This window comes from Benincasa hispida, chromosome 12, assembly GCF_027475165.1.
Source record: "Benincasa hispida cultivar pf3 chromosome 12, pf3_genome.v1.1, whole genome shotgun sequence".
Taxonomy (NCBI): domain Eukaryota; kingdom Viridiplantae; phylum Streptophyta; class Magnoliopsida; order Cucurbitales; family Cucurbitaceae; genus Benincasa; species Benincasa hispida.
Genome location: NC_143489.1, coordinates 37,778,244 through 37,798,481, shown reverse-complemented (window position 1 = coordinate 37,798,481; position 20,238 = coordinate 37,778,244). Strand labels below are relative to the sequence as shown.

Below are 20,238 nucleotides of genomic sequence, written 5' to 3'. Positions count from 1 at the left end.
GCATGCAGAGTCTCAAGATCTGGTATGGTCCCATTCTGTAAAGATTTGGCTCGTCCTAGTAGTAGGATTTACACTCATGAATGAGCCGCTTCTTTTGGTGGGATGTGTAATTTTCTGAAAATTGTTTGCAGACCAAAAAATTAACAATATCTGCAAACCAGGGTAGTTCTTCAATTTTAAGCAACTGTTCGTTTGGGAAGCATGCGTTCACCTCTGATTGAATGCGATCCACTTCAGGATTCTCTAATCTCGATAAATGATTAGCGACCTGGTTCTTCGTTCCCTTGCGGTCGATTATCTCCATATTAAATTCTTGGAGTAGAAGAACCCATCGGATTAGCCTCGGCTTCGCATCTTTTTTGGTCATTAAATATCTTATTGTCGAGTGGTCAGTGTGAACTATAACTTTGGATCCCAATAAGTAAGGTTTGAATTTTTCAATTGCAAAGATCACCGCTAGAAGCTCCTTCTTTGTGGTGGTGTAGTTCGCTTGGGTGGAGTTCAATGTTCTACTCATATATGTGATGGGGTGTGACATTGTCTTTTCCTTCTGTGCTAAAACTGCCCCCATCGCATAACCGCTGCCATCGCACATCAATTCGAATGGCTTTGTCCAATCGGGTGCGATGAAAATAGGCATTGTAGTCAATGCGTCCTTCAATGCTTTAAATGTGGTGAGGCATTATAGATCAAAGTCAAAAGATCTATCATCTTTTAGCAATACATTCAATGGTTGAAATATTTTATAGAAGTCTTTCACAAATCGTCTGTAGAACCCCACATGTCCTAAGAAACTCCTTAAAGCCTTCACATATGCTGGAGGTGGAAGTTTTTCAATGGCCTCAATTTTTGCTTTATCCACCTCTAGCCCCTCCTTTGAAACCTTGTGCCCGAGCACAATTCCTTATTTAACCATGAAATGGCATTTCTCCCAATTCAACACGAGATTGGTCTCTTCGCATCTTTTTAGTATCCTCTCCAAGTTTTTCAGACAGGCTTCATATATCTGCCCATAAACTGAGAAATCGTCCATAAAGATTTCCACTGATTCTTCGAGATACTCGGAGAAGATTGCCATCATGTACCTCTGAAATGTGCTCTGCGCATTTCATAATCCAAATGGCATGCGGCAAAAAGAGAACGTTCCATATGGACAGGTGAATGTGGTCTTTTCTTGGTCTTCTGGTGCGATCATAATCTGGTTATAGCCCACATACCCATCAAGAAAACAGAAATAGTCATTCCCTGCTAGCCGATCAAGCATTTGATCAATGAAAGGTAAAGGGAAATGATCTTTCCTAGTCACCGCATTGAGCTTCCAGTAGTCCATCAAATCCGCCAGCCAGTGTCGGTTCTCATGGGGATTAACTCGTTGTTTGTATTCGGGACTACTATCATTCCGCCCTTCTTGTGAATGCATTGCACGAGGCTAACCTACGTGCTATCGGCGATAGGATATATGATGCCGACATCTAACCATTTAATGATCTATTTTTTAACAACCTCTTTCATCGCAGGGTTGAGTCTGCATTAAGGTTCTATCGAGCCTTTCTAGTTTTCTTCGAGCAGAATTTTGTGCATGTAGTATGTCAGGCTAATACCTCTAATATCTGCTAGCGTCCATCCGATTGCTTTAATATACTTCTTTAGAATACTAAGCAGCGCATTTTCTTCTTCTTTCGGTAACGCAGAGGATATTATTACTATCAAGGTTTCATTCTGGCCAAGGAAAACATACATAATGATTTGGTAGAGTTTTCAGCTCTAGGATAGGTGGTTGCTCTAAGGAAGGTTTCTGTGTTTTTCTCTCTTCATTCAAATTCAACTTTTCTTCATTGTTCACTGTCTCTGTTATTACATGGCAGGTTTCTAAGGATGCTGTCGCATCCTCTCCTTCTTTATTTTCTTCTTCGGACTCCAAATCTTCATCACAAGTGTGTTCATCGTCAGAATCTGATAGGCCTTCATCATCTGGAAACTTCATCGCCTTGATGATGTTAAACCTGAGCTTCTTTACATTGATGCTCATCGTGATCTCTCCTTTGTGCACATCTATTTGAGCACGACCTCTAGACAAGAATGGTTGTCCCAATATGATTGGCACATCTTTGTCCCCCTCATTATCTAGAATGATGAAGTCTACAGGTAGAATGAATTTGTCGATTGTGACCAAGACATCCTTGAACTTTCCTTTAGGGTGTACCAGGGACCTGTCTGCAAGCTGGAGAGTCACCGTCGTGGGTGTCAGCTATCCTACATTCAATTGTTTGAAGATTGAAAGGGGCATTAAATTTATACTTGCCCTAAGATTGCATAATGCTTGACCGATGTAGATCCCTCCTATTGAGCAGGGTATCATAAAGCTGCCTGGGTCGCGCATCTTCGGTGGGATTATAGTGTTTGATTTTTGTGTTAATGCAACCATAGCGAATTTTCCTGTGCTTCTTTTCTTTGACACCATTTCCTTCAAAAACTTGGAATATTTCGGCATCTGCTCTATCGCTTCTGTAAATGGAATATTGATGTGCAGTTGTTTTAATATTTCTAGGAAGCGATGATACTGACCTTCATCATTTTGCTTCCTTTTCAGCCTTTAAGGGAATGAGGGTAGCTGTACTTTCACTGTTCCATGGTCTAGAGGCTTAGAGGTGGTTGCAACTTCAGGTTCCATTATCTTAGGCTCTTCTGACTCATTTTGCAACAACGGTTTCTTCGATTCCATCGCATTTAAATCAGTCATACTAGGTTCCTTCCTATCTTCCGCTATCGTCTTTCCACTTCACTGGGTGATTGCTTGGCAGTGTTCTTTCCCTGTGTTCCCTGGGTTGCGTGGGAGCTCAGTTGAGCTCGGTAGCATCCCCTGCGGGCTATTCTTTAGCTCTCCCGCAATCTGTCCTATTTGGATTTCTAGGTTGCGGATGGAAGTCACCTGGTTCTAGAGAACTGTCTCATTCTTTTCGATGTACTGTTTTAATAGGTTCTTCAGAGAGGATGATGGCGGTGCTTGAGAGCTGCTGGCTTATTGTTGCTGTTGACCGTTAGTTCTTTGGAAAAATCCGTGTGATCGTTCTTTTTGTACCATAGGTTGGTAGCCTTGTTGTTGGTTATTTTTCCAAGCATTAGGGCGGTTTCTCCACCCTAGGTTGTATGTGTTTGAAAAAGGGTTGTTCTTGACAAAGTAGATTGACTGCAGATTTCGTGGACACTCTTCAACCGAATGCGATTCTCCATATGTAGAACAGCTGGTGCTTGTCTGTTCTATCGCGTTGACTTGCCCTCTTTGCACTTCGGGATTGTTTATTGTGATGCCTTGTAACAAATTTATCATCGCATTCATTTGATTTTGCAAAGATGAGATGGCACCATTATTTGCGTTACCTTTTCTGGGTTTTACTTGTTGATCGCTTTCTTGCCAATCTTCATGGTTTTTAGATATGCAATCAAGAATGTTCTTTGCCTCATCATAAGTCTTGTCCAGCAGATTGCATGCTAATGCCGCATTGGCAGCTGTCTGCATTGCAGGATTCAATCCTTGATAGAAAATCTCCATTTGAAGGCAGTCTGGCAATCGATTGTGCGGGCAGTCGCGCACTAATCTATTGAACCTCGCCCATGCGTCACTGAGCGATTCTTCTTCTTCTTGTTCAAAATTGGTGATTAACTTCCTTCTTCTGGCATTCTCTATAGGAGGGAAATACTTCTTCATAAACTTCTCCACGACCTGTTCCCATGAAGTTAACTCTCCTGGTTCGAGGGAGTATGTCCATTTTCTTGCTTTAGCGAAAATGGAAATATCGTGAGTCAAACATCAGCGGAGATATTAGGGAACACAAAAGTGTTACAAATTTCAATGAAGCTTCGGAGATGGGCATGCAGATCTTTACCTCACCGTCCACCAAAATGTTCTGCTGTCTGGATCATTTGTAACATTACCGGCTTCATCTCAAAACCTGATCAATCCAATACTGGCCTCATGATTCCTGGGGAGAAATCATACAAGTTTGGTGACGCATAGTCACGGATGGGTCTATTGCGGTCATTCGCCAGTAGGATAGGATTTTCCATTATGTTGTTTACATTTGCGGCTCGTTCTTTCGGTTGTTCAGCCATTCTGTGAGTTTTTCCTTGTTGTCGATGACTGTTTCTCTATCTTTTGCGAAATGTTCTTTAGATCTCTGGGTCGTAATTGGGCTCAGGAGCGTGTCCTTCGCTCATGCGACACTTGCTTCTTCCCTTACCAAAGGAATGGAAATGCACAGAGGTCGAAAGTTGCAAAGAAAATCAAAATGGTTTGCTGTTAGCGCAATATATACCGTAGTCCCCAGCAACGGCGCCAAAAACTTGATGCGTGAAATTGTGATGCGATGTGATGTGAGTTGCGGTGATGTGTGTTATGCTGTGATTATGCAAGTTTTCCTAACAAGGCCTAAGTATAGACATTCTTAGGTTTCCTGGTATGTCCAGGGTCGAACACAAGGACTACTAAGAAGATACGCGACAAACACTTTGATTCTATTGCGATAGTAAAAACAAATGAAGTGGATAGTGTTTTGATTGAGATTTTTCCTATGCGACGGAGTTTAACACAGAGTTGATGAAAGCGTAAAGTTACAATAAGTATGTGATGGACGGGTTGAGAAGGGGTTTAGCTAACATTTCTTAAGATTGTGCACAAGTTATGCAATCATGCAACACACAAATATCAATACTACATTTCTCAATGCAGAATGCCATAATTCCTATTTCTAGGACGCATGCGATGCATATGCAAAAAATGTCGATAGAACTTATTTCTAAGTTCCTATTCTTGCTTATGCAATCTAGTCTGACTCTCTCAACCCTAGATTCTATCTTTAGACTACTCTCTCAAGTATGTCCAAATGCCAAAGAAGACAAAGTGACCGCATACCACCAATCCTATTTCTAAGGCGCATGTGATGTGTAAATAGCAGATAGAACTTATGTCTAAGTTTCTACTCTTGCTTATGTGATCTAATCTAACTCTCTCAAGCCTAGATTCTATCTTTAGACTACTTTCTCAAGTACGTCCAAAGGTGAATGATGCATACATAAGATAAGATGATCGCATAAAATGTAAATCTTAAGTCATGCTAGCTAAGTACTTCTCAACCCATTCATAAATTTAGCTACTCATGCGTGGTATGGAGAGATTGAACATATAGTGAAATGAAGTTTCCATTTTTTGCAAATAAAGTATTGAATACAAAATAACAAATAGAATTGAGAGATAACAAGCCCAGTAAGCAATGTCTTGCTTCCCCTGGCCTTTTACACTGCTATTTATCACTTCAACTTTGTTCTTGTAGTGGATTCTTGCACACGCAAGGGTTGGACCTTTCCCCTTTGTATTGCTTTCCGGTAGTCTCTCGCCCTGGGAATGATCTCTCTCGGCTTTGCCTCATCTCCTTGCTCTCTCTTCGTCCTCTATGTATATATATAAGTATATGCGTGAACAGACTAATTAACTAACTCCCTTTCTCTCTGGTGGTGTTCGGTATTTATAGATTTCAAGATGAAGCAACTTTTCTTACAATGATTGCAATGATGGGCGGCATTAATTTCCCTATTCTGTTGCGCCGTTTAAAAGTCACCGAAAGTTCAATGTATTTGCAATAGTATGGCTTTTAACGGATTGTTAACTAAATTCAGAATCGACCGTTATCAGCTTTACGTCCCATCACGATTTATTATGCTGCTGCCTTGATGCGAGGTTTTTATGCGATCACCATTTGAGAAACTTCTCGCGGTTGCATGTCTTGCGATCGCAACTTCAAGGGTGTTGTCGTATTGTGCCTTTGGAACGCAATTTCATATGCGTCATCACATTGTTTCTACACAAAATAGGTAGATTAACTGCTTTTATGCGAAGAGAACTCGCGATCGCAATTCCTTTCAGTTTAGCGCTTTCAGACATGATATTGCCTATTTTACCATCGCATTCTCTCATTGTTTTACTTACTTGTGCTGTAATAACTTATACTTCTACCAATTACCATATTGAGAACGTGTTCCCGAATAGATGACCCCTCGTGCATACGTGAATTGAAGATGTACTTGAGAGCTTCGTGCCTAAGCTGTGCGGACGGTTGTCCGAACATTCCCCTCAGGGACTCCATGATCTCACATGCAGTGACCATGGGCTCATGCTTCTTGGCCAAGACTTTGTTAAGGCTTGCCAAGATATATGCTCGAGCCTTTTTTTTTTTGCCCTTGTCCATCGCTCATATGCTTCTCGAACATTTCCAGCAGCAGTAGAAGGTGGAATAGAAGACACTCCTCCATCAGGATGAAACGTAAGTCATCGATGATTAAAGTCATGTTTATGTTGTTTTTCCAACTAGCATAATTTTCGCCAGTTAATTTGTCGGTGGCAAGTAAATTTGGAGTAGCAGTAGCCATTTTAAATTACTGAAATAGAACAAACTTAATTAAGTCTATTTGCATTAAACCACTATCAGAAAACCAATCAAGTTTTAGCAAAATAGTCTAGTGTACCCTAAGTGACATTTATTTTGCAATGATGCTTCAATGAGGTAGGACAAAAGTCACTATAGGGTGATCAAGTGCCCCTTCACTGAAATGAGACATTCTCAACCATTAAATAGAAAGAACTCCTTGTAACTATAACTAGTAGTCACCATTGTTCGGTCTAGAATTTGTTAACATTCTTAACAATTCTGTGTAAGTGTAACCCCTCATTTTAGATTCTAGAGTCCTGCCCTAAAGAGCAAACCTTAGGGAAAAGCCGATTAGAACAAGAGACTAAAGCAACCCTATCCATTTCTGGAGATCAAATAAAGCATCATGCAAAACTTCCATCCTTTAAAGGGACACCTACGATTCCTCGAGGCGATGCATGAAACTTTATCCTACCTAATGAGAGAGACCGAGGGATATGTTGTCACAGGTCCTGCTCCCACTTACTATAAACACTCTCTACATTCACCTTGGTATTGACCTATCCAAATACCACCCGTAGGGGGATACCCATGGTGCCTCGAGGTCGAGGGTAGATTCACGATGTGAACTTTTAGGGAGAAACGTGTAGAGGTTAAAGTGAAGTATCATATACCTCATTTTCCTCTCAGTAAGTGTTCTACCTAGGGTTCATTAACTTAGAAAATCCGGCTACTGAATTTATCTAAGTATTTGTTTAAATTGCTTAAAAACAACTCTTGCTTTTGATGATTAAACAACTTTTATTCAAGTTCATTAAACTCTTTAATAGACTTTCATCAAATTTGCATGTATGTAATAAATCTATCTAATTCACCTTTTCTGGTAGGTTCCCAGGTAGGAGTGCGATGTTTCGATCGACTTAAGTACCCCAGCCTAGCCAAAACCAACCTTAGACAAAAGGTCCCTTATACATTTGTTACATATTTAATCTTTTATTAGGAATCAATTTAATCCTATTAAACTGATTTAAAAGATTAAACTTAGATTTCTAATCATTAGAAATGTGATCTTATGTCTATCTCAATCAAATTTTAAAACACTTTTAAAAAATGATTATAGCCTAAGGTCTGCATGCAACTTTTTATTATTGATTTTAATTCTAATTCATTTATTATAACACTTATAACAAATGAAACAGTTAAAACCAACCATTGCAAGCTAGACATACATAAGTTATTTATAACAATTATAAATTAACCTGAGGTAGTGTCATGCTTCATGCAATGTTCATTCATTACTAATATATAACTTTTATATAACTAGGTATTGAACTATGCTATAGCATACATTCCATACAATAATTCAAACTTATATTATAACATTTATAATATAAATAATGCATGGATATGTTATAATGCATGCATCATATACTATAAATCTTAAATTTTATGATGCATGAGCATGCTTTATGTAAGTTAAATCATGAATACTAATATATTATAACACTTATAATATAAAATGATGCATGAAAATAAATGCATAACCTATGGTGGGTTTTAAAACTATATGACATACATTATGGCATATAAAATAAACATACATCACATGTATATTTAACTAAAGTTGATGGACCGAGATAGATAATCTCAAAAATGGGAAATAAAGGCTAACTTATTACAAAATTGTGTCCACCGGTTCGGAACAAGTGAACCGAGTCTTGAATCGCTTGCCTCGAATCGCTCCACCAAGAACCCTTGTAGATGATCGTGTAGCAAACTCCTGATTGTCGAGTGATGGCGGGAAATTAGAAGTCAATTTTACTCGACAACCAAAATCCCGTGGATGCAGTATGCGATGCATGTTCCTAAGATATGCGTTGACAGTCATGCGTCGATGGTCATGCGTTGGACTGATAATGCGTTAATGAATGTATGCGATGACCATGCGTCCTACCACAAGTTTTCTTGCACCCACGCCAAGTATAACACGAATGCAAGTTTCTCGGATAATCCAAGGTCGAACACAGGGACTTGTAGCTATATATATGCGGTGATATGCATGCGGTGGTTTAAATAAAAGAATGGAAGGGATGTTGCTAAGTTAATCTTACTCCTACTCCTATCTAACAGAAAATGCAATGAGAATATGCATGAAAGGTAGAGATGCAACAAACCTTGACATGAAATAAATGTGTGGAAAAATAGATAAAATGCGGAGATGATTTCATTGTAACCCTTAAGAGTGACCGCAAGGGAAACCTTAGTCAACGCAAGCCATGCGATCATGCAACACACATACAATAGTAAACCACCTCTCGGTGCGAATGCTACGGCTTCTAATGCTAGAACGCATGTGATATATGCGATAAGTATATAGGACCTACACATAAGCCTCTATTCTCATTTATGCGATGACAGAGTGACACACACAAAAATAAGGCAACCACATAATATCATACCTATTCCTAGGGTGCATGCGATGCAGTGGTTACAAACAGAGCTTATCTCTAAGTCCCTATCTCTTTCTTATGCTGATCTAATCTCGCTCTCTCGAGTCTAGATTCTAACCTAACTATCTCGAGTCATTAGATTCTTTCTTTAGACTCTCTCTCGAGTAGCTTTAAAGGGGTGTTAGGCACAATATAAAACAAGACAAACACATGAACTTGGTTGACACAAGATTACTCCTATCTCTAGTGAACAATGCATGCCTTGCTTAATGCGTCCAACCACTTACCCTCTCGGGCAGTTGATTGTTGCTGACTTTACTCAAAGACAAGCAATGCGTTAGCTTATAGACAGGTGTAGCAGCAGCTTCACACTAAGAAACTAAGATTACTCATACACTCGCGCAACACACACCTCTCAATGGGTTGCTACATGTTTCATATTCCTAATCCACATGACTAAGTATGCAATACCCAAGCACTCTTAGTAAGTGTTGCAATGAAAGTAAAGATGCTAAGCAAAGAAGATGGAGATGGAGTCGAAGGAATAGAGAAATGCATTGAAACAGATTGTATTAATTCCTTAATTCCAAAATGTCATACAATACAATATGAGAAAAGAAAGGGAAATGAATTGACCGGCTGGAAGCAAAGACTTGCTCCCAACAGATGTGCGTCAAGGCTGCCGGTGGTGCCATGATGTGCGGAGGAACTGACTCTCTCGAGATCTAGCTCCGGTCGAAGGCTCCGGTCGTCACTCGGAATGGATGAAGAAGGTGAAGAACTCTCAAACTTCTTCTCACACGTTTATCCAGATCCCGGGAAAATCCCGGGATCACAAGGATCATCCCCAGATAACTTGAATTTTAGCTCATCGGCTTCTATTTATAGAGCTTGGGTCGCCGTTAGCATTAATTGGACTGCTCTAAGTCTGACGTTCGCCGGATCACAAGAACCTCTACCACTAACGATGTGGTAGGTGAAATGTCAACATGATCTTTTGGTTTGTCTCGAGGTAGATGCGTTGATGCGTTCATTCCACCAACCTTGCGTTGATCCCATTAGAATTCATTGTCGTGTAGCTGCAATCATTCAATGGCCACATTTTCTTAATACCACAACTCTACATGATGACCGCAATCGCTTGACGAGCGCAACTCCCATGCGATGGATGCATAAAACTGGTTATCGCAACATCCATGCGTTGATCGATGTGTTTTCCTTTGCGATGGAGTGTTTCTCCGCTTGCGGTCATCTATGCAGTGGTCCGATTTCTACGTTCGCATTCATTTCCTGCATTAGCTACAAAAATAGAACATTGAACGCATAATTAACGCAAATAACGGGTTGGCTGAGATTAGACATGCTAATTGATGCAAGCTCACTTTCTCGTGAATTCCTATCATGATTGCTGCATATTCTGCCTAACAACCTTCATAATTCTAAGTTAAAGGCCTAAGATGACATGCATTTCTACATGTCATCATCGAGCAGCGAGACGATGATAGTCACGCGTCGATGGTCATGCGTTGATAGTCATGATGGTGGGAAATTAGAAGTCAATTTTACTCGACAACCAAAATCCCGTGGATGCGGTATGCGATGCATATTCCTAAGATATGCGTTGATGGTCATGCGTCAATGGTCATGCGTTGGACTGATAATGCGTTAATGAATATATGCGATGACCATGCGTCCTGCCACAAGTTTTCTTGTGCTCACACCAAGTATAACGCGAACGCAAGTTTCTCGGGTAATCCGAGGTCGAACACAAGGACTTGTAGCTATATGTATGCGGTGATGTACGTGCGGTTGTTTGAATAAAAGAATGAAAGGGATGTTGCTACGTTAATCCTACTCCTACTCCTATGTAACAGACAATGCAATGAGAGTACGTATGGAAGGTAGAGATAAGAAAAACCTGTTGGATCGATATGGCAACCCTAGAGAGGGGTGAATAGGTTTAATTAAACTTTTTTTCTAAATTAACCCAATTAAACTAATTAATACACTTTTTATAAATAATAAGAAAAATTCAATTTATGCAACAAATAAGATGACAAAAATGTGATAATTTAATTCTATCAAATTTTAACAAATAAATAAGAACAAACTAAAACATACAATAAATTGCTTAAATTAATTACAAAAATAAAAAGGAAAGAGTTAGAGAAGAAGACACCGTAATTTTTATAGTGGTTCGGTCAAACTCGACCTACTCCACTCCCCAAGCGCCTCTTGGGAATTTGAATAAAATCTTTCCGACTCTTTCCACGGATTAGAGCCCAACCGTTACACCACCGCTCCTTTTACAGGGTTCAAGAGCAAACCCGATCCTTTCCACGGTTTAGGATCAAACCGTTACAAATGTTGGAATTTTTGAAGAACACAATACAACTCTCACTAGAGTGGATTTACAAGTTTAAGCACTCAACAAATTTATCCTCACAATACAATAACACTCTCTCAAGAATAAGATGAAAAGAAAAAAAAAATTGGGAACTTAGAGAGAGCAACAATGGAACTTTTGAGTTTTGGAGGATTATGAAATGTAAAATTTGTTGGTTTAAAATTTGGAGAGGAAGATGGTTTATATAGAGATGAAAAAATTTTTAGAAACCACAATTAATTTGGACCATTGGATTTTGGAAAAGAAAAATCAATGGTGGAGATTTTAAACTAAACTAGTCGTTAGATACAAACAAAATATAATATTAAATTCCTTTTCTTTTGAAATTCATTTTCTTTTTAAAATTAATCCAAAAAATAAAAAAACATACCATGTGTCAAAAACTAGCCGTTAGACACAAACATAAAATAATATTAAATTCATTTTCCTTTTAATTCATTTTCTTTTTAAATTCATTCTCTTTAAAGTCAATCCAAAAATAAAAAACATACCATGTGTAAAAAACTAGCCGTTAGACACAAACATAAAATAATATTAAATTTATTTTCCTTTTAAATTTCTTTTTAATTTCAATTTTTTTATTTTAAATCAATCCAAAAATCAAAAGTCCATCATATGTTAATCTCTTAATGATCCACCATTCAACCAATATGCTGCCACATGTCTACATGCAAATGGTCTGGTTATGTCACGTCATCCACCACAGTATTTTCTCTATAGACTTATTTCGGTCATATCGTCTTCGTTTTAGCTCCGATTTGAGTGATTCAAGAGGTGTTGGAATCGTTGTTTCGAGATCTATGCTATGGACATATTAAAACACTAAGATTTTCAGTAATTAAAAATTGAGTTTGTTATCATAAAAATATTGATTGATTAATTAATTAAAATTAATTAATTTGAGATTAAGGGCCAAAAAGCCAACAATATCCCCATTTTTTATGATGACAAACCATTCAAGAAAAATAGCTTGAAATACATGTAAACCATTTGTAGCACATAATAAAATTCAGCATATCACCATAAAGATCATTCTTGAAATTCACTTAAAAAAAAAAAAAAAAAAAAAAATCTCCCTCTAATTAATACAATCAAAATCATAACAAATTTATAGCATATTTTTCTTAAACTTCACCCCCTTTGGAATCATAAAAAGGAATAATTAAGAAAAATTTAGAACTACATAAATGTTTCCCTTAAAAACATGAACTTAAATTTAGCACAACTCCCCCTAAGAATATTAACACATGCTTTCCATATCTCCCCCTATCAAAATTCCTTCTAAAAGATTTAACAAGTAAAATTATAAAATCAAGAGGCATCACAACGAATAATACCAAGCTCAAGTCTATTTTGCAAAAGTTTTCTTCATTCAAAGGCTTGGTAAAAATATCCGCTAATTGATTATTAGAGCCTACAAATTCAAGAGTAACATTATTATTTTGCACATGCTCTCTAATAAAGTGATGTCCAATATCAATATGCTTAGTCCTAGAATGATGTATAGGATTTTTAGTCAAATTAATAGCACTAGTATTATCACAAAATATAGGCACATTATCAAACTTTAATCCTAAATCACAAAGAGTTTGTTTCATCCAAAGAATTTGAGAACAACAACTAGCAACTGCAATATATTCCGCTTCGGTAGTGGATAAGGCAACCAAATTTTGTTTTTTACTAAACCAAGAAACTAAGGAACTACCAATAAATTGACAAGTCCCACTAGTACTCTTACGGTCAAGTAAACTACCCGCAAAATCCACATCGGAATATCCTATCAAATTAAATTCAACATTTCTAGGATACAATAAGTGTAAATCAATAGTACCAAGTAAATATTTAAAAAATATTTTAATGGCATGTAAATGTGATTCCTTAGGACAAGATTGAAATCTAGCACAAAGACATACACTAAACATAATATCGGGTCTACTAGCGGTTAAATAAAGTAAAGATCCAATCATACCTCTATAAGTTTTTATATCCACACACTTACCTTTTTCATCCTTGTCAAGCTTAGTGGATGTGCTCATAGGAGTTTTTGCAATTTTACCTTCATTGAATTTGAACCTTTTGAGCAAATTCCTTGTGTATTTTTATTGATTTATGAAAATACCATCCTTGAGTCGTTTGATTTGGAGTCCAAGGAAGAAGCTAAGTTCTCCCATCATACTCATCTCAAATTCACTATGCATACACTTTGAAAATTCTTCACACAAAGATGGATTAGTAGAACCAAAAATAATATCATCCACATATATTTGTACTAAAACCATATCATTTTCTTTAGTCTTAATAAAAAGAGTAGTATCAATTTTACCCATTTTAAATTCATTCTCAAGCAAGAAATTACTAAGTCTATCATACCAAGCTCTTGGAGCTTGTTTCAAGCCATAAAGAGCCTTTTTCAACTTATAGATATGATTAGGAAAATCAGAACTTTCAAACCCCGAAGGTTGTTCTACATAAACTTCCTCCATGATATAACCATTTAAAAATGCACTTTTCACATCCATTTGATACAAAATGAAATTCTTATAAGAAGCAAAAGCAAGCAACATTCTAATAGCTTCTATTCTAGCAATGGGTGCAAAAGTTTCTTCATAATCTATTTCTTCCTCTTGACAATAACCTTGATCTACAAGTCTAGCTTTATTTCTAATGATATTTCCATTTTCATCCATTTTATTTCTAAAGACCCATTTAATTCCAATTATAGAAGCATGAGAGGGCCTAGGGACTAACTCCCAAACTTTATTCCTTTCAATTTGATTTAATTCTTCTTGCATAGCTAAAATCCAAAATTCATCATTTTCGGCATCTTTAAAACTTTTTGGTTCAATTTGAGAAATAAAAGCAAGATTATTAAACATATTAAGTGAGGAACGAGTTTTTGCACCTTGTTCAGGATCACCAAGAATTAATTCTTTGGGATGGGAAGGAGCCTACCTCCACTTTTTAGGCATGGATGAAGAACTAACTTCGTTCTTTTCGATTAAGCTCACCTCTTGCTTACTTGAAACAATTTCCTGGCCTTTGTCACTAACAAGTAAGTCTCCAAAATTTCCTTCTAAAACATCACTATAAATAGGCTCATTAGAAATAACATTGCAAGATTCATCAAATACTACATGCATAGATTCCTCAATTACTAAAGTTCTTTTATTGAAAACTCTATAAGCTTTACTAGTAGAGGAATAGCCAAGGAAAATACCAACATCCGTCTTAGAATCAATTTTTCCAAGTTTTTCTTTGTTATTCAAAATAAAACGTTTGCAACCAAAAACTTTGAAATACCCAATATTTGGAATTTTGTTATGCCAAAGTTCATAAGGAGTTTTATTCAAAGAAGTTCTAATTAAAACTCTATTTAAAACATAACAAGCGGTGTTAACGGCTTCCGCCCAAAAGTATGTAGGTAAACCATACTCATGCAACATTGATCTAGCAAATTCTTGCAAAGTACGATTTTTCCTTTCAACTACATTGTTTTGTTGAGGAGTTCTTGGAGTGGAGAAATTATGAGAAAAACCATTTTCTTCACAAAAAGTTTCAAAAGAATTGCTATCAAATTCTCCTCCATAATCACTCCTAATTTTAGAAATCAAAAAACCTTTTTCATTTTGAACTCTTTTTGCAAAACTAGAAAAGCTTTTCAAAGCATCATCCTTATATTTTAGCATCAAAACCCAAGTAAATCTTGAAAAATCATCAACTATCACAAAGGCATAATAGTTCCCTCGAAAACTAGCAATTCTAGAAGGGCCAAATAAGTCCATGTGTAATAGTTGAAGAGGTTTAGTTGTAGAGATTACATTTCTAGATTTGAAAGAGGACTTAGTTTGCTTACCCATCTGACAAGCATCACAAACTTTGTCTTTTTCAAATTTAAATTTGGGAAGACCTCTAACCAAAGAATTCTTGGAAATATTTGAAATTAAGTGCATGCTATCCTAGTCTTCTATGCCATAACCAAAAATCTTTATGCAAAGCCGATAAACATTTATCATTAATAGGACAATCATTCAAATCAATAGTATAAACATTTTCATCTCTATTTCAAACAAATATAACTTTTCTATCACTAGCATTTTCAATGATGCAATTCTTTTTATCAAACACAACTCTAAAGTCTTTATCACACAATTGACTAATACTAAGTAAATCATGCTTCAAACCATCAACCAAAAGTACATTTTCAATTAAAATGGAGGATTCATTACCTATACTACCTTTACCAATTATTTTACCTTTCTTGTTGTCACTAAAGGTTACAAGACCTCCATCCTTTTTGGAGAGAGAGACAAACTTGGATGGGTCTCCCGACATGTGCCTCGAGCAACCACTATCCAAGTACCACTTGTTTTTCTTAGAGGCTTTCAAACAAACCTACAAACACAAATGTTCAAGTTTGATTCTTTGGTACCCACACTTGTTTGGGTCCTAGATGGTTAGCATTGACAAACTTGGGAATTCATTTCATTTTTGCATAGACATTTAAGGCATTGGATTTAGACGAGTAATAAGAATAAGTTGTATGTCCAAACTTGCCACATGAGAAAAAAACAACATTATGCCAAGATTTATCTCTTACAACAAATTTATGCACTCTACATTTCATGGAGAAATTATTCCTTGGAGCATTGTGAAACTTCGCCCTTTGAGAAAAATTTCTTCTTGGAGAAGTAGTATGAGCATATTTCAATTTAAAACACTTAGGTCTAATATGGCCTTCAACACCACAATAATGACATATAGGCACAAAGTTAGATTTAACATGCTTAGACACAACCTTAGACATATTGAGCTTAGGCATATTATGAGATGCTTTAACAAAGATAGTTTTAGAACTTGAAGGAGTAGAACATTCATCAATATAGCCTAAACCTCTTTTATCACCAAATGGCTTGCCTACTTCAATTATCTTGTCTAATCTTTGAGCACCTATTGTCAACTTTTTATAGATTCTTTAGCCTTATCAAGTTCTTGCAAAGCACTAAATTCCTTTTCTTTGAGTAATTTAATCAAATTATCTTTTTCACAACTATCATGCTCAAGAAATTTAACTTTGTCAAGCAAGGCATTTTTCTCATCACAATCAAAAGCATGCTTGTCACAAGAGATATTCATTTCATCAATATGCATAGCATCATGCTCATTCTCTTTTAAGCAAGCAATTTCTTAAGTAAAGACTTCTTTTTACTAGATAAAACATTGTATTTCTTTTTAAGCACAACATACTTATAACTAAGTTTTTCTAAATCATTTTGCATATTTTCAAAAGCTTCAAACAATTCATTATAAGAAATAGGTTCTAGAGTTACCTCATCATTTTGTTCATCCTCTTTGTCACTATGAGCCATGAAGCAAAAATTGGCCACTTCTTCATTATCACTCCCACTTTCGCTTTCGTCGCTATCATCCCAAGTAGCTTTCATTGCTCTCTTCTTGGATTTCTTGGATGATTTGAGAAAAGGACAATCGGTTCTAATATGACCCGGCTTCTTGCATTCATAGCATATTACCTCATCCTTTTTTCTCTTTTACCTTTTGACTCTTTTTGGTTGGAGAGATGCTTCTTGAATTGCTTCTTTCTCTTGATGAAGTTCTTATACTTACGTAAAAGATAGGCAACATCATCTTCATCAAGGTCATCTTCATCATGGGAGTCAACTTCTAAAGAGATGGTCTTTAAAGCTATACTCTTTTCTTTCTTTTTCTTCTCATTCTCCATGTTTTTCTTGATCTTTATCTCATGCGTCAACAACGAGCCCATGAGTTCATCAATGGAGAGAGATTTGAGATCCTTTGCCTCTTGAATGAAGGTGACTTTAGGCTCCCATTGTTTAGGCAAAGACCACAATAGCTTCTTTATCTTCTCAAGATTTGAGTACCTTTTCCCAAGTCCTTCTAAAGCATTGACAATGTTAGTAAATCTAAAAAACATATCGGAAATAGCTTAATTTTCATCAATTTTAAACATTTCATATTGATGAACTAACATGTCAATCTTTGTTTCTTTTACTTGACTAGTTCCTTCATAAGTAATTTCTAATTTATCCCATATCTCTTTAGCGGTTTTGCAAATAGACACTCTATTATACTCAACTTCATTCAAAGCACAAAATAAGCAATTAATTGCTTTGGCATTTAAAGAGCATGTTTTCTTTTCATTTATTGACCATTCTTCCTTAGGTTTTATAGTGCTAACACCATCAACATCTTTTGTTGGAATTTTAAATCCTCAACAATATCCCATAAATCATAATCAATAGAAAGCAAGAAAAATCTCATTCTATTTTTCCAATAACTATAATTAGTACCATTAAAGAAAGGAGGCTTTGTAATAGATTGAAAATCAGTAAAAGGGATAAAACCTAAAGTTACCATAACTTAAAAACAATTAAGTTTATCAAGAATAAATATTTCAAGAAGAGCAACTCGGTCTAATACCAATTGTTGGATCGATATGACAACCCTAGAGGAGGGTGAATAGGGTTTAATTAAACATTTTTTCTAAATTCAATTAAACTAATTAATACACTTTTTGTAAATAATAAGAAAATTTTAATTTATGCAACAAATAAGATGACAAAAATGTGATAATTTAATTCTATCAAATTTTAGCAAATAAATAAGAACAAACTAAAACATACAATAAATTGCTTAAATTAATTGCAAAAATAAAAAGTAAAGAGTTAGAGAAGAAGACACCATAATTTTTATAGTGGTTCGATCAAACTCGACCTACTCCACTCCCCAAGCGCCTCTTGGGAATTTGAATAAAATCTTTCCGACTCCTTCCACGGATTAGAGCCCAACCGTTACATCACCGCTCCTTTTACGGGTTCAAGAGCAAACTCGATCCTTTCCACGGTTTAGGATCAAACCGTTACAAATGTTGGAATTGTTTAAGAACACAATACAACTCTCACTACAGTGGATTTACAAGTTTAAGCACTCAACAAATTTATCCTCACAATACAATAACACTCTCTCAAGAATAAGATGAAAAGAAAAAAAAAATTGGGAACTTAGAGAGAGCAACAATAGAACTTTTGAGTTTTGGAGGATTATGAAATGTAGAATTTATTTTTTTTTTTAATTTGGAGAGGAAGATGGTTTATATAGAGATAGAAAAATATTTAGAAACCAAAATTAATTTGGACCATTGGATTTTGGAAAAGAAAAATCAATGGTGAAGATTTTAAACTAAACTAGTCGTTAGATACAAACAAAATATAATATTAAATTCCTTTTCTTTTGAAATTCATTTTCTTTTTAAAATTAATCCAAAAAATAAAAAAACATACCATGTGTCAAAAATAGCTGTTAGACACAAACATAAAATAATATTAAATTCATTTTCCTTTTAATTCATTTTCGTTTTAAATTCATTCTTTTTAAAGTCAATCCAATAATAAAAAAACATACCATGTGTAAAAAACTAGCCGTTAGACACAAACATAAAATAATATTAAATTTATTTTCCTTTCAAATTTCTTTTTAATTTCAATTTTTTTTAATTTTAAATCAATCCAAAAATCAAAAGTCCATCATATGTTAATCTCTTAATGATCCACCATTCAACCATATGCTACCACATGTCTACATGCAAATGGTCTGGTTATGCCACGTCATCTACCACATTATTTTCTCTGTAGACTTATTTCGGTCATATCGTCTTCGTTTTAGCTCCGATTTGAGTGATTCAAGAGGTGTTGGAATCGTTGTTCCAAGCTCTACGCTATGGACATATTAAAATACTAAGGTTTTCAGTAGTTAAAAATTGAGTTTGTTATCATCAAAACATTGATTAATTAATTAATTAAAATTAATTAATTTGAGATTAAGGGCCAAAAAGCCAATGAAACCTTGACATGAAATAAATGTGTGAGAAAGTAGATAAAATGCGGAGATGTTTTCATTGCAACCCTTAAAAGTGACTGCAAGGGCAAGAGCAACACTAGTCAACGCAAGCCAATGCAATCATGCTACACACACGTGAACCTAACTTTAGGACGTATGCGGTGTATCTGCGATATTGCCAAGAAGCCTATGCCTGCCTAGACCTTCATAACCAGCTCACTAGCTCTCGCCGCATGAGCGTGGCTACCGCATAACCCCTTGTCCTACTTCCTAAACGCATGCAAATCAAATCTGTAGGGTGCATACGCTGTGTGAAGCAAACAGAGCTTATCTCTAAGATCCCCATTCTTGCCTGTGCGTTCCAATCCGCTCTCTCGAGTCTTAGATTTGGGTTTTAGACTACTCTCTCAAGTATGCCTAAATGATGAATGATGCGCTCATAGAACAAGGTAATCACATGAACTTGGCTGACCTAAGATTATTCCTATCTCTAGTGAACAATGCATACATTGCTTAATGCGATCAACCACTTACCCTCTCAGGCAGTTGGTTGTTGCTGACTTTACTCATAGACAAGCAATGCGTTAGCCTATAGACAGGCATAGCAGCAGCTTCACACTAAGAAAATAAGATTACTCACACACTCGCACAACGCACACCTCTCGGTGGGTTGCTACATGCTTCATATTTCTAATCCACATGACTAAGTATGCAATACCTAAGCACTCCCACTAAGTGTTGCAATGAAAGTAAAGATGCTAAGAAAAGAAGATGCAGATAGAGTCGAAGGAACATAGAAATGCATTGAAAACAGATTGTATTAATTCTTTAATTCCAAAATGTCATACAATACAATATGAGAAAAGAAAGGGGAATTAATTGACTGGCTGGAAGCAAAGACTTGACTATTATATGAGTACTTATTCTAAGAATTCAATAAAGGTGTTGTTGAATATATTGTTTTCTTTAGAAATCCAGTAAACCTAAGTCCCTTAACTATTATATGAGTACTTGAACTTTATGTGGAGACATACAAGTGGATTGATGCGTTATTTTATGCGATGAAATAATGAAAGGAATTGCGATGATG

General features: G+C 36.1%; 1 non-coding gene across 1 annotated transcript; it reads left to right on the top strand.

The window, feature by feature from the left end:
• The first annotated feature begins 3,566 nt into the window (after nt 1-3,566).
• Nucleotides 3,567-3,673, top strand: LOC120069403 (small nucleolar RNA R71). Its single transcript, XR_005479524.1, has one exon. It is a non-coding gene; the product is annotated as a small nucleolar RNA R71 (small nucleolar RNA).
• The last annotated feature ends 16,565 nt before the right edge of the window (nt 3,674-20,238 follow it).